Source organism: Notolepis coatsorum (genome assembly GCF_963971535.1).
Source record: "Notolepis coatsorum genome assembly, chromosome: 17".
In the NCBI taxonomy this organism is placed as follows: Eukaryota; Metazoa; Chordata; class Actinopteri; order Aulopiformes; family Paralepididae; genus Notolepis; species Notolepis coatsorum.
In genome coordinates this window covers 43,325,352-43,340,248 of record NC_140181.1, presented here as the reverse complement: position 1 = coordinate 43,340,248, position 14,897 = coordinate 43,325,352, and positions in this window count along the sequence as shown.

Here is a 14,897-nt window from a genome sequence, read left to right as displayed (position 1 = left end):
GGAATATTGACAAAACCATACTAGGTAAAATACTGTACATTGGAGGGGGTTGGGTTAGGACATTTACAGGGGCCAGTTTCGAATTGCAGTCTCCCGTAGTTGTTCCTTGAGAGTGGTTTTGAAAGTGGGTAGTGATTCACATTCCTTTACAGCTTTGGGTAGGGTGTTCCACATTGATGTGGCATAATTGCGAAACGTGTTTAGTCCCTTGTTTGAGCCGTATCTGGGTTTAACATGATTTGTGGAGCTCCCTCTGGTGTTGTGATCGTGGTATACTGACCTTTGGGAAGTATTTTGACATGTACATGGGTACCTTGGTCGTGTAGTGTATCTTGTAGACCAGGCCCATTGCAAGTTGCTGTACTCTGTCGTCTACTCTAAGCCATCCTAGGTTGTCAAAGTGGGCAGGGGTGAGGTGGGTTCTAGGAGTAAGGTCAAGCAGTAGTCTGACCAGTTTGTTTTGAGATGTTTGTAATTTAGTTTTTAGCGCCTTTGAGGTGCTTTGGTACCATGAGGTGCAAGCATAGTCGTACCCTTGAATGAGTGCTCCTGCCAGAGTCTTCAGGGTATTCTTGTTTACCAGAGAGGAGATCCGGTACAAGAATCGAGTTCGTTGGTTGACTTTTTTTATTACATTGGATGCCATTTTGTCACAGGAGAGATTAGCCTCTAGGATGGAACCCAGGTAGGTAATTTCATCTTTCCTTGTGACAATATTGTCACCCACTGTAACTGAGAAGCCGTCGGTCTTGCTGAGTTTGTTATTTGAACCGAAGAGAATGGACTCTGTTTTGCCCATGTGTAATGATAGTTTGTTATTAGCGAGCCATATGCAGATTTTGCCTAGTTCCGAGCTGAGGGTTTTTTCAACCTGTAACTTGTTCTTGTCAGAGACCAGCAGGGCTGAGTCGTCCGCAAACAGGAACAAGTTGCAGTCACAAGCTGACGACATGTCATTTGCATAAATTAGGAACAGTAGCGGTCCTAGTATGCTTCCTTGTGGTTGTGGAACACCACAGCTCACTGTGAGGGGGGGGGATAGGGTACCGTTTACCTCCACCATCTGTTCCCTCCCCTCAAGGTAGGATTGCATCCAGCTCACTGATTGACAAGCTAAAAGCAATTGCTTTTAGCTTGTCAATCAGAATGGAGTGATTGACAGTGTCGAAGGCCTTTTGTAGGTCCAGCATGACCATGCCGCAGTATTTAATTAATAACTGCTGGAACTGGAAATAAACATAGTGTTTCCAATTTCCACAAAAATAATACTTTTTCTGATTATTTGCTTCCTTAAACGTTAAACGTCAAAATGTTATAGTGCAGATTTCTTTCTTTTCTTTTCTTTATATGAAGCATTCTTTTGGAGCCTCCATGGCACTTTTTTTTATCCTACTCTGTCCCCTCTCAATCTCTCAAAGTATATTGTGGACATTGATTGATTGATTGATTGAAAACTTTATTAACAGATTGCAGAATGGGTACAGTACAGTACAGCTCAATACATACAATTGTTAAGGGGATGCAGACCAGAGAAAGACTTTCGTCTTGTTTACATCAGGGTCCCCCATTTTCAATTCATCATATATGACACCCACACGGTATATCGGTGACTGATTGATTGATTGATTGATTGATTGATTGAACATTTTATTAACAGATTGCAGAATCGGTACAATACAGTTACTTACTTACACCTATCGATCCTTTTGGGGGAGCATAGGCCATCGACAACAGATCGCCAGGGTCCTCTGTCCTGTGCTTTGCTTTCCAGCTGTTTCCATGTCTGCTCTGTGTGATGTCTGTCTCTAAGTCCCTGCGCCAGGTGTTCTTGGGCCGGCCTCTCCTTTTACCTTGGGGGTTCCATCTGGCCTGTCTGGTGGTGCTGGTAGGGTTAGCTTGCCTATTGTACAAGTACAATACAGTACCGGCTCAATACACACAATTGTTAAGGGGATGCAGACCAGAGAATGACTTTCGTCTTGTTTACATAAGGGTCCCCCATTTTCAATTCATAATGACATTTATGACATACACAACATACAGATATACAAATATATATCATGACATACAGATATACAGTACTGTTACATTTATGACATACAAGACATACATATACGTATAAGTTATTGTCATGGCCAGTGGCCTTGTTAGTGTAGCAGGGTGGATTATCCCTGCTTTGTGGGAACGGTTGCTGGCAGTCACAAGGTAGCTGGACACAGTAGAGCTCCGTCTGACTGCACCCTCGTCTTTGGGCCTGAAGCGTCAAACTGGGACCCGGTAGTGATGGTGAATGGGGCCCGGGATTTACCAACCTGGTTTGGTACTCTGGTCTTCCTCGCCTCTCCGGGGCGGTCAGCAGTACTCCTCAACTCGCTCTCACTTCCCTGAATACCTCCGTTAACCCTCCCACACCTAGTGACTGATATGCATAGATAGATTCGTTCCCCCCGCAAGCAGTACCCTCCCTCGACGACCACTAGAGACCTTAATGACTGGAAGGAGAACGGGTCAAATAATAACAATATTACCCGCATCAAAAGGGTTAGGGTTAGACTCAATAACGGACACGCACACACACAATCCCCGTCTTAGTTCGTTTAGTGTTACTTATACTGGGCAGTGACAAGTATTACTGGCGGTGAGTCAAATGGCATATACTATCATTATTCCTAATTACTAATAATTATAATAATAACACATATAACACTTATACAATAATACCTTCCTCTAAGGCTTTACATATCACGGCAGCATTAATGTACCCCAGGAAGAAACAGCTGTAACGAGACGGGAAATTAAGAGGCATGACAATCAATCAAACCATACACGTTATCACACTCAAAGGAAATGAAAAGGTGGGCCCACTGTACCTTCTTCTTCTTCTTCTTTCGTGTAACGTCAGAGGTCCAACTCCGTATCTTGTAGCCATGCCCTTAACTCTGGTCCCACATCAAAGAGGCTGGCTTCTGAGGGTGGTTTGTATAGGGGGCAGATGGTCAGGATGTGGTCAACAGTCTGCTCAGGGTCTCCACACTCACATGCAGCGCTGTCTGCCAGGCCCCACTTCTTTAATGATGCTTTAAAGCGACCAATCCCAGATCTTAAACGGTTCAGCAGAACCCATTGCCGGCGTGGAAGATCGTCTCCTGTGGCGCCATCTCCTGGATCCCAGATGTGGTGGTGGATACGGGTTGGCCCACTGTACCTAACAAAAGTCCTAACTAATGCCGGCATGTAATGTTTATGGGGTACCCCTATGAACTGTGGTTAGCAACCATTAGCTTCGCCCGTAGGCCGCGACACACTGTGTACTGTGCAATAGATCCGGAGCTTGTACAGAAAGATAAATATCTGACCCCCGGAGCCCTGTCAGAGTGTATACAGGTTCTGTACAGTATACCATATGCAAATCCCATATGGTCTAGCGGTAATGATGCCCTGCTTTCATCAGGGAGACGCGGGTTCGACTCCTGCTATGGGAATAACACTTTTTTTCTATACATAACAAATGTGTTGGTATGTTTTATTGTAACTGTTTGACTGTTTTTAGTGCAACACTACTGACACCAACATCTAAGAAGGGTCTAGGGTTATCTCCTCAACACTAGGTCGGAGATGCATTTAAGTCCTATTGATAGGTTTTTCCATACTTTTGCAAGGATATGTATGACTGTGTTGCATTCAGTTATTTTTAAATTTGGTGGACTTTATGGTATTTTATGGTTTATTTATGATTGTGATACTTCTTATTGAATTGTTTAAAGAATATGTGTTTAACCAGCGTATAGTAGGACCTTACAAATATGATTTGATCCCAACAAGTGGTGACATTTCGAAGTCTTTAAGGGATCACATTCACATAGCTGAATATAGTTAGACAACAGGATAATATTTGTATTATTACTAGGATGAACTTAAAATCATTCAAAACAATTATTACATAACAATTATTACAATGAAACGCAGATGGTTATATTATAAATGTTTTATTAAAGAATATTACAAATCATGCTGCAACCTTTTTTATCAATAATATAAGCGTGTATAACATCAATAATGTGATTAATATCTAAAGTTTCTAAACACTTATGATTTTTCAGCTTAAAAGCCGTAACATCCACTATTACGGTGTATAAACACAACAGGTGTGCTCTGTTAAAATGACCATTCATATGATCTAAAATAGTAACTAAGCCGTTTTCAGATAGAAGACTTTCATCCTCTGAGAGTGTCTCTATCATATATTGCCAATTATTTAACAAGCCTTTCTCTCTCACCAGCTTCAACATATTTTCAAAAAGCCTTAAGCGCAGGCTATTGACATTCCCGTTTACAGTGTACAAGTGGGCATCGTTGACTTTATTAGCTATAGCATGCTTTAAAAGCAATGCGATATCATAGTTTATAGAGGTCGTAATACAGCTGGTAGTCCTACTGAAGAAATTCCCCATTTCCTATGCTACGATCCTGATACTTTAAACAACAGGTGATATAGGGTGTGTATTTCTGTATGGGGGTGGGGATGAACCTGCGGACGGGTCTGTATGACGCTATAGATGTGTAGGATAGAAACCTATATATTTAGAGAGTTACCTCTTAGAGAGACCCTAAAAAATAAAATGGCGAGCAGTCTAGCTACAACGGTTGGCCATGTTACGGACAGAGCTACCAGGATTAAAACCATGTTACTTGCACCTTGCAGATATGGTAGAGAGATCTTTAACGAACTATGCCCGGTCCTAGGGGGTGTCCTAGGATTTGAATACGATGCTAGAGCTGAGAGAATACTGTTCTACAAGATGACCGTGGAGGATTTCCAGGGCTTTGCAAGCAGGCCTGAGATGTATCTAAAGGAGACGGAATTTTGGGCAATGAAAAAGGCTTCTTTTAAGTCTATGGATGGATTAGTGGGTAAAACGCTTAAGGACGGACAGCTAATCACTCTGTTAATAGGCCATAGCCGGCTAGGGTACGGGTATGTGCATTACGTGGCTAGGATATCTATAAAAAGTACTCCGACACTTGATGTAGAGCCTGATCTAGCCATCTCCAGGCGGTATAATTCAACTCTTGAGTATTTCATCTTCTCACTTCCGGTAACCAAATGGCTGCAATGTCTCCAGACATGCGGGGAGGTCCTTCAAGAGGTGTTCGAGGCTAGACGGCTCTTACAGAGCGAATCAGGGGACCTGGAGTACGATTGACCCATCGAGGGGGCGCCGGAGGGGGCGTGTCAACCCTAAATCCTCCTTTAAAAAGACTTACAGTGCATTTGTAGTTTTAGATAGCAATCATGGCTTTGTATGTGGCACATGAGGCTGATCCTGCTAACTCTGCATTGGATACATTAGATTGCCTGTCTCCACTAAACACGCCTGACGATGTTGAGACACTACCCGCTGGCGGTTATAGATTCATGGACCCTCCTTCACAGCAACCAAACTTTGCTTGGTATGAGGCTGATCCTTCTAAGAATGGATTGGATACACTAGATAGCATGTCTCCACTATACGCTCCAGACAAGGAAGTTGAGACATTACCCTTACCCCTGTATGGTTCAACTAAAACTCCTTCATTGCAAAGCCTCCTAGACAGCTTTAGGACTAGATACAGCCCTCTTACAACGATTTGGGAGACTTCATCGCCGGATTCACCACCGTCAAACCCCGTCAGGTGTACGAATCCTAATAGCCCCTGGTACACGGGTCCTTGGGAGACTTCGTCGCCGGTTTCATCACCGCCAAACCCCGTCAGGCATATGGATGTCCCTCCTAATAGCCCCTGCTACACCCCTCCTAATAGCCCCTGCTACACCCCTCCTACATCAGAATCTGATGTATTCCATCCTGACCCCGAAGAAATACCTATCGTTGATGTAACCAACATAGCATCAGGACTGCCATCCCCAACCGGGGGTACGGTTAAGAGACTGTGTCCTACTAGAAGAAAAACCTTCCACTTCCCAATCAAAGTATCTACTCTTAAAGCCTTAGTGACAGCCGCGGAGCTGTCAGGACAATTGTACATCGATGGGTAACCGGGAATGTCAATAGCCTGCGCTTAAGGCTTTTTGAAAATATGTTGAAGCTGGTGAGAGAGAAAGGCTTGTTAAATAATTGGCAATATATGATAGAGACACTCTCAGAGGATGAAAGTCTTCTATCTGAAAACGGCTTAGTTACTATTTTAGATCATATGAATGGTCATTTTAACAGAGCACACCTGTTGTGTTTATACACCGTAATAGTGGATGTTACGGCTTTTAAGCTGAAAAATCATAAGTGTTTAGAAACTTTAGATATTAATCACATTATTGATGTTATACACGCTTATATTATTGATAAAAAAGGTTGCAGCATGATTTGTAATATTCTTTAATAAAACATTTATAATATAACCATCTGCGTTTCATTGTAATAATTGTTATGTAATAATTGTTTTGAATGATTTTAAGTTCATCCTAGTAATAATACAAATATTATCCTGTTGTCTAACTATATTCAGCTATGTGAATGTGATCCCTTAAAGACTTCGAAATGTCACCACTTGTTGGGATCAAATCATATTTGTAAGGTCCTACTATACGCTGGTTAAACACATATTCTTTAAACAATTCAATAAGAAGTATCACAATCATAAATAAACCATAAAATACCATAAAGTCCACCAAATTTAAAAATAACTGAATGCAACACAGTCATACATATCCTTGCAAAAGTATGGAAAAACCTATCAATAGGACTTAAATGCATCTCCGACCTAGTGTTGAGGAGATAACCCTAGACCCTTCTTAGATGTTGGTGTTTTGATTGATTGATTGAAAAGTTTATTAACAGATTGCAGAATGGGTACAGTACAGTACATCTCAATACATACAATTGTTAAGGGGATGCAGACCAGAGAAAGACTTTCGTCTTGTTTCCACCAGGGTCCCCCATTTTCAATTCATCTTACATCTTAGTGTCAGTAGTGTTGCACTAAAAACAGTCAAACAGTTACAATAAAACATACCAACACATTTGTTATGTATAGAAAAAAAGTGTTATTCCCATAGCAGGAGTCGAACCCGCGTCTCCCTGATGAAAGCAGGGCATCATTACCGCTAGACCATATGGGATTTGCATATGGTATACTGTACAGAACCTGTATACACTCTGACAGGGCTCCGGGGGTCAGATATTTATCTTTCTGTACAAGTTTTTTAAGTGAAATATATTAGTAGGACTCTTTTTACAGCATTCTAAGACTTGTAGATATATAAGAACATGTTATAGAACATAAGACATGTTTTGATATTATAAAATATTATAAAAACTAAATATAATCGCTCCACTATACCCCTGGATTCACTATACACTGAAATAAGAATAAAAAATAAGACATGTCGACAATGTAGCTATCAACCAGGCCATCACTGAAACAATATGAATTGTTTTTGCTAGTCTATGTAAAACCCTGCATATTGCAGGGAACTTTCGCAGAGTACATTTCGCAGAGTACATTTCACAGAGTAAATTTTACTCAGAGTACATTTGGATAATTGAATGTGAATAATACATTCCTATCTCTAACTTCACAAGTCTGTTCAGAGTACATTTGGATAATTGAATGTGAATGATACATTCCTATCTGTGAACACTAAAATCACGGTAAAACCTAACATTGCATTATTTTCATGGTTATAATGAATAAAATACATCTTTAAGATATTTCATGCTAAATGGTTCTTAAAAATGAATTTCCTTCAATCATCGGGACAAAAATCAAACAACCTCGCCGGTAATTATTTTGAATTGAATTATGAATTATAATATTGTATCAACAACTTTCATACATGTTAGCCATACTATACACTAACTATGTTGACTGAATTACATTTTATTTACCTTAGAACCATCATCTTTGAGTTGATTGAATATTTCCTATCGTGTGTGATTTAATGCATATCCATAATATTGAGAGCATAAAACTCTGGGGGGCTAAAAAACTAGACGTTGCAAAGTAATTCATACATGAGTTGTATAATGTAGCTTAGATCAGGTTAAAGAAAATACATTTGGGGCTTGATATTACTAAACTTCTAAAAAATACATTTGTATTGAAGCATTTTGTTTTTATACCTTATCATTATGCAAACAGGTAAAAAAAACTATGTTGACATGTCTGTTTTAAGTGCATCAGTCAGTTTCATGGTTTTAGATGTTTTATAATTTATGTTTATTCAACCAATAAACATCAAATTCAGAATTCACTAGGATTGTGTTCTCATGTTTTTTTACATTTAGCTAAAATATAAATACACACTGTAGTAGATACACTGTTTTAGAACAATGTTGTTTGCAAATAGTCTGTTTTACTTATGTAACACGTTAGAGTTGAAATTCATGCATGACAATTGGTAAACCTTAGTCATTTGAGATCATAAATCCCCTCTTTTAGCTAGACCTGATCAAAATGACAGATAAAAACATAACCAAACACCTAAAAAATACACCAAAAGCAGATTGATAAAAATGTATACAGGCAAGCGAGCCTAATCACTGAAATTACAACATCAAACTGTTTGTCTTACAAAATAGGGATGTGTCATGGGGGTGATATATCTCAACCCTTGACTAAAATAGCATTATCCTTCTGACTATTGATTAAATCTACTAAAAATCGACCTGTTTCATGATTTTAGATGTCTATAATTTATGTTTATCCTAGGACCATGCTACAAATCTTCAACACAGTTGGCTGAAAGGTGACTGAAAAGGTGACTGAAAACTGGATTGATGCAAGTTACATGAACATGTCTGTTTGAGGAAACAAAATAATGTATTAAACTATTACACTATTACACACTATTACACTATTGCATTATTACACATTTGCACAATATTACACTATATAACACTATTACATACTAGGACTACCCTATGACAATATTACACTATTACACACTATGTCCCTATACACTATTAAACACTAGCACACTTAGATAAGATAAACCTTATCCCTGTGGGAAATTTCTATTAATTTTTTCAAATAATTATTATTCCTCTATTTAAATCTGGGGACAAACACAGTTTTACCAACTACAGACCAGTGTCTTTGCTTTCACAATTTTTCAAGATTCTTGATTCATGATTCTTAGATTCTTAGATTCTGAGTGAGAGTCAGTATGGATTCAGGGCAAATCGATCAACAGCCTTAGCCTTAATGAATATATATGAAGAAATAACCACAACCGTATATGAAAGGAATTACACAATAGGAATAGGAAATACACTTAAAAAAGCATTTGATACGATTGATCATCACATTTTAATTTCTAAATTACAAACATGCTGTGTGAGAGGGGTGGCGATGAACTGGTTAAGTAGCTATCTTGAAAATAGACAACAATATGTTTTCAGGTGACAATTATATAATTGCCTATTGTCTACATTAGCTACAAATACACTGTATTTGTAATACACTGTTTAGAACAATACTATTTGGAAATATTATGGCTGTATTACTAGTGTGTAACATATTAGAAGTGCATTCTTGCCTGACAATTGGTAGACCTTTTTACCATGTATTCATTTGCGATCATTGACCCCTCTTTTAGCTAGATGGTCAAAATGACAGCAACAGCAAAGACCTAAAAATACACATTTTCTGAACATTACATTTGAGGTGGAGCCAACTATATTGAATGTGTTGTCCCTCAAGGTTCGGTCCTGGGGCCCATACTTTTTATTTTATATATATTAATGATATATGTGAAGTGTCAAACATATTGCAATTTGTTTTATTTGCTGTCGATACAAATGTCTGTATTCCAAATTACAAATGAAATGTGTAAACTTAAGATATGGTTTAATAACAATAAGCTATCCCTAAATTTGGAAAAACGAAATGTATGATATTTACTAATCGAAAGAAGGACAATGTGGCATTATGTATTGACAAAGGAATCCAAGGATTATGTTGGATGAGAAAATGACATGGAAGCCACATATAATGTACATAAAAAAATAAGGTAGCCAAGAGTGTTTTGTTTTGAACAAGGCAAAGAATGTGCTTGATTATAATTCTATGCGAATATTATATTGTTCACTCATCCTACCATATTTGAGTTACTGTGTGGAAGTGTGGGGTAACACGTATGAAAGCAACATAAATCCCTTATTTATATTACAGAAGAGAGCAGTAAGAATAGTTCACAATGTAGATTCAAGAGAACATACCAATGAATTATGTATTAAATCCAAACTATTGAAACTTAAAGAGTTAGCTGTAATACAGACTTTATTAGTTTTGTTTAGAGTAAATGCAGAGTATTACAAGCAAATATACAGAGGTTGTTTGGTCCCTAATCTTTCACACCTCCTTGCAGCATTTTGACACCTAACACCCCCCCTCTTCACACCCAGATCCTCAAAAAGACAGATATTTACAGCACTTTATATTTTCGCCCCAACTCTAATCTATCATGTCTTTAACTTTTATACCTAATCATATATTGATTGATTGATTGAAAAGTTTATTAACAGATTGCAGAATGGGTACAGTTTCAAAGTTTTTTTTATTTTGAATAAGGCCTTTTCCCCTACACTCTGTGCTATTTCAGGGTACTGTGACATTAAATGGGGGTTAGATGTGCATGTTGGTAAGGGAAGTTGACCTAAAATGCAGGCTTAGCATTGCTACAGTGTATGGACATTCAGGCCTTGAAGCGATCTATATCCAAAATAAGTCTTAATTAAAGAGATGGTTGAAATACCCTATTGAAACAGTTAAAATAGCTTGGACAGATATTTTCTGGACTGTTTTCACAAACAGTGTTGTATTTGTAAATCTGCTATGTCCTAAATGTCTGGATGTATTGAAAAAAGGGGGACTCTGATGTAAACAAGACATAAGTCTTATGATCTGTAGCCTTTTAATTTTAGTTTTACGAAATAAGAAAATAAGAATCACCACCCAAACTGTCAATTAGTTGGTATTACTTTTACATTTAGTCAATTAGTTGACGTTTTTATCCAAATTATAATTATAATACATCTCTGTTAGCGGTGTAACAATATTCATCAAAGTGTAGGTTAGTTTATAGGACATATGCCTGTTTATGGGGAAATCTTTTAAAATATGTGTGAAAACATTGTGTGAACTAAAATATGCTATGAGTATAATGTTGTACATTACTTGTACATGTTACAAAAGATATAAACCATTTGAATGATGACTGTAAATGTGTGTTGAGTTTACATTTTTTACTCCAAGTATGCATGTGCCCTAATCTTCAAGCCTCCCATGCTGTGTTTTAGCACCTAAGAGAGAGCCCTGTTCACACCCCCGATCAGAGACACACACCTCACAGACACACATAGATCTTTTCTGTACTTTATATTTTTAGCCCAACTCTTTTAATAATAACTCTAAAATAATTAATGTGTATAATATAAAACACCCGTATTAACGAAATATTCAAACCCTAGACCCTTGCATGCTAATGTAATGGTGCACTTTTAATTTTTTACATTTGTAATTTTCTTTTTGCTTAAACACAAGTGTATAAAGATTATGTCTTTATCCATGAAACTAATATACATACATACATTTGTAATTTGGAATACAAAAAAAATGTATTTTACATTTATTTAGACTTTTGCTTAAACACATTAGACACATTACATTTGTAATTTGGAATACACTTATCTAAAGATTGTGACAATTGGCATCTGGCATTAAGAAAACACACACAGACACCTTGGGGGGACGGTGTGGTCTACAGAAACGGGAAGTCGCAGAGTCATAAATCTGCTTTTGGCAGATGGTTTTGAGTCATCTCATTGGTCCTAGTCATTCTCCAGCCTCGTATGACATCTACGGGGTTTGTCACTATCAGAATTTTCAGAGAAGCTGCAGTTAGACAGAGGGAGAAATATTCAGTCTACTGAGAGACATTTGAGAGAACACACAGCCTACAGAGTGGAGACACACACCAACACTTGGAAGAAAATGCACTTTCTTAAGATACACACACACATTTGAAATAAATGCACTTTCTGAAGAAAACACACTAAATGTATTTTACATTTGGCTTTTGATATTAAGAAAACACACACACATTTGAAATAAATGCACTTTCTGAAGAAAACACACTAAATGTATTTTACATTTAGCATTTGATATTAAGAAAATCTTAAGACTTTGGAATACACATAATGTATTCAACCTTGTAAAACTTAATTGTGATGATATATTCTGAAAACTTTTGGAAATACAGAAATACATATTGTGAAAACCATGGAATACATTCTTTTTGAAAGAAAATAAAAAAAACTTTTGAATCTAAAAAAAATTTGAATCTTTTATTTTGAAAGACTTTTTTTTTTGAAAAAAATAAAACTTTTATTTTGAAAAAAATCTCCTCCCCTTCCGAAAACCGGATGTCCCGCCCTCAAAACCGGATGTCCCGCCTCCTTACATCCTAGACCAATCAGAGAAGCCCTAGGGGGTCATAAATCATCTCAAAAAGGGGGCGTGGCTACAATCCATCAAACTTTGATATATGCCCTTATAAGGTATGCCATACACCTAAGTCCCGCCCCCTTAAACCTCTCGGCCAATCAGAACGCTCCAAATTCCGTGGCTACAAATTCCGTGGCTACAATCAATCAAACTAAAAGGGGCGTGTTTTGCATAAGTTGACACATACCGCATCCTACTTCTCTCTCTCACCTCAGATCCTTTGCTAAATTAAACACAAACTATACACTAATTTATAAAAACTACATTTTGTTACCATATGAAACACACGTTTCATATGACTTAATTCTGTTTGAACCAGTTACACACTGCTGTGCTTAACCTAAAACACATTTAGCAATTTTACTTCTCAGTGAATAGAGTACTGTAAGTGAAGTACACAGAGAATGTGCAAATATACAATAAATTCACCAAACACTACACAAGACCAATGCTGTAGACTGATGAAAATATAATTTATTTATCTCCATATACCCAAATCAATGATGCAGACTGATGAAAAAATGTATTCTCTATACCAAAATCAATGATGCAGACTGATGAAAATATAAATTTCCTCTCCATATAACCAAATCAGTCAACATTTCAACATGGAGAATCACAACAAAACATGTCCCAGTTTTCATGCTACTAAAGTGTGCATAACACAGTAAGCTCAACAAATATCAGACAAACATAAAATACTGTATCCAGTACAGGTTAAAATTACAGTAAAACAAAAACAAAAATAGAAAACATTTAAATAGAGTACAGAAAATACTAGACATTATCTCTTTGCCTAGCTGGATCTGGCAAGAGATTATTTTGTTGTGATTCTCCATGTTGACATGTTGACTGATTTGGGTATATGGAGAGAACATTTATATTTTCATCAGTCTGCATCATTGGTCATCTTGTGTAGTGTTTGGTGAATGTATTGTATATTTTCACGTTCTCTGTGTACAGTACTTCACTCTCCTTCCATTTTGGTTGAAGGCAGGTGAACTCACCTGCTGCATTTTTATAGTGCTTACACCTGATTGGTGTATCTACAATTAAGCAATGGTGTGTTTGTGCATCTGATTGCTGTGTTTAACCAATTGGCTCATATGTGTGGTAATTTGACATTCTGTGTCTAATGTAATGCAAGTGTGTTTAGTGTTTTGCAAATCTACATAGGCTGTGCATAATGTTTGTTTGTTTATTTGCTTATGTGTATGATTCTTAACTGTGTTTTTATTTTGTTATTGGTGTATATGTGTGTATGTATGTATGTATGTATATGTATGTATGTATGTATGTATGTATATATGTATGTATGTATGTATGTATGTATGTATGTATGTATGTATGTATGTATGTATGTATGTATGTATGTATGTATGTATGTATGTATGTATGTATGTATGTATGTATGTATGTATGTATATATGTATATTTGTACCCTCGTTGGGGCCTCTTGGACCATATCAATGTTTTATCTGGCTAAATAAAGGTTAAATAAATAAATAAGAAACTGATGATCTGGTCCTGTTAACTTTGAATTTTCTATGGGGACTGCCCAGATCCCTCTCATGGACCTGGACCTCACTTAAAAAAACTCGAATCTAGTTCTTCAGTATTCGTCTCTAATTACTCTAAAATTGCGTATTTCTGTGTGTAAAAAAAATAAAAAGGGGGGGGGGGGGTCCCCCCTCCACCCCCCCCCCCCCCCCCGGGGCCCCCAATGTTTTCTAACCCTAAAAACGCCCCTGATAACCAAGTTCTATGAATTCTGGTGACGCTCAGCGTCAGGACGCCACTGCGGCCCTTGATCTCACCTTGTGGTGAAAGTTTGGGAAGGAGGCGAGTAGGTGACCACACACCTGCTTATGAAGGTAAGCGGATAGGGGTGTGGACAGACGAATGTTGGGATGTAAAGGTACATTGTGGAATTTTTTCTTCAGTGCACGTGCACGAAGTGAAGTCAGTGCAGACTGACGCTGAGCGTCACCAGAATTCATAGAACTTGGTTATATACATAACCTTACGTTAAGCTTAGGCACTCTTTCGAAGTTGGTTAAGGTTAGAGTTTGTCTTAGAGCATGGCGATAGAACGCCAGGTAGTTTGCAGGCTGTTTGACGTGGAAATGGGCAAAGACACAGCTCGTCACGCTATTGGGGTGCACATGTCACATGACCAGAAACGTCTGCCAGAAATGCGGCTACGGAAAGTATAGACGCGCTTTTACCAAACGGTTCGTGTTTCCGCGTTCCCGTTTTGCGCTCTGATTGGCCACTGACGTTTCTGGTCATGTGACATGTGCGCCCAATCGTGTGACGGCAAGTACTTTGGACGGTAAAGCTTAGGCGCTCTTTCAAAGTTGGTTAAGGTTAGAGTTTGTCTTAGAGCA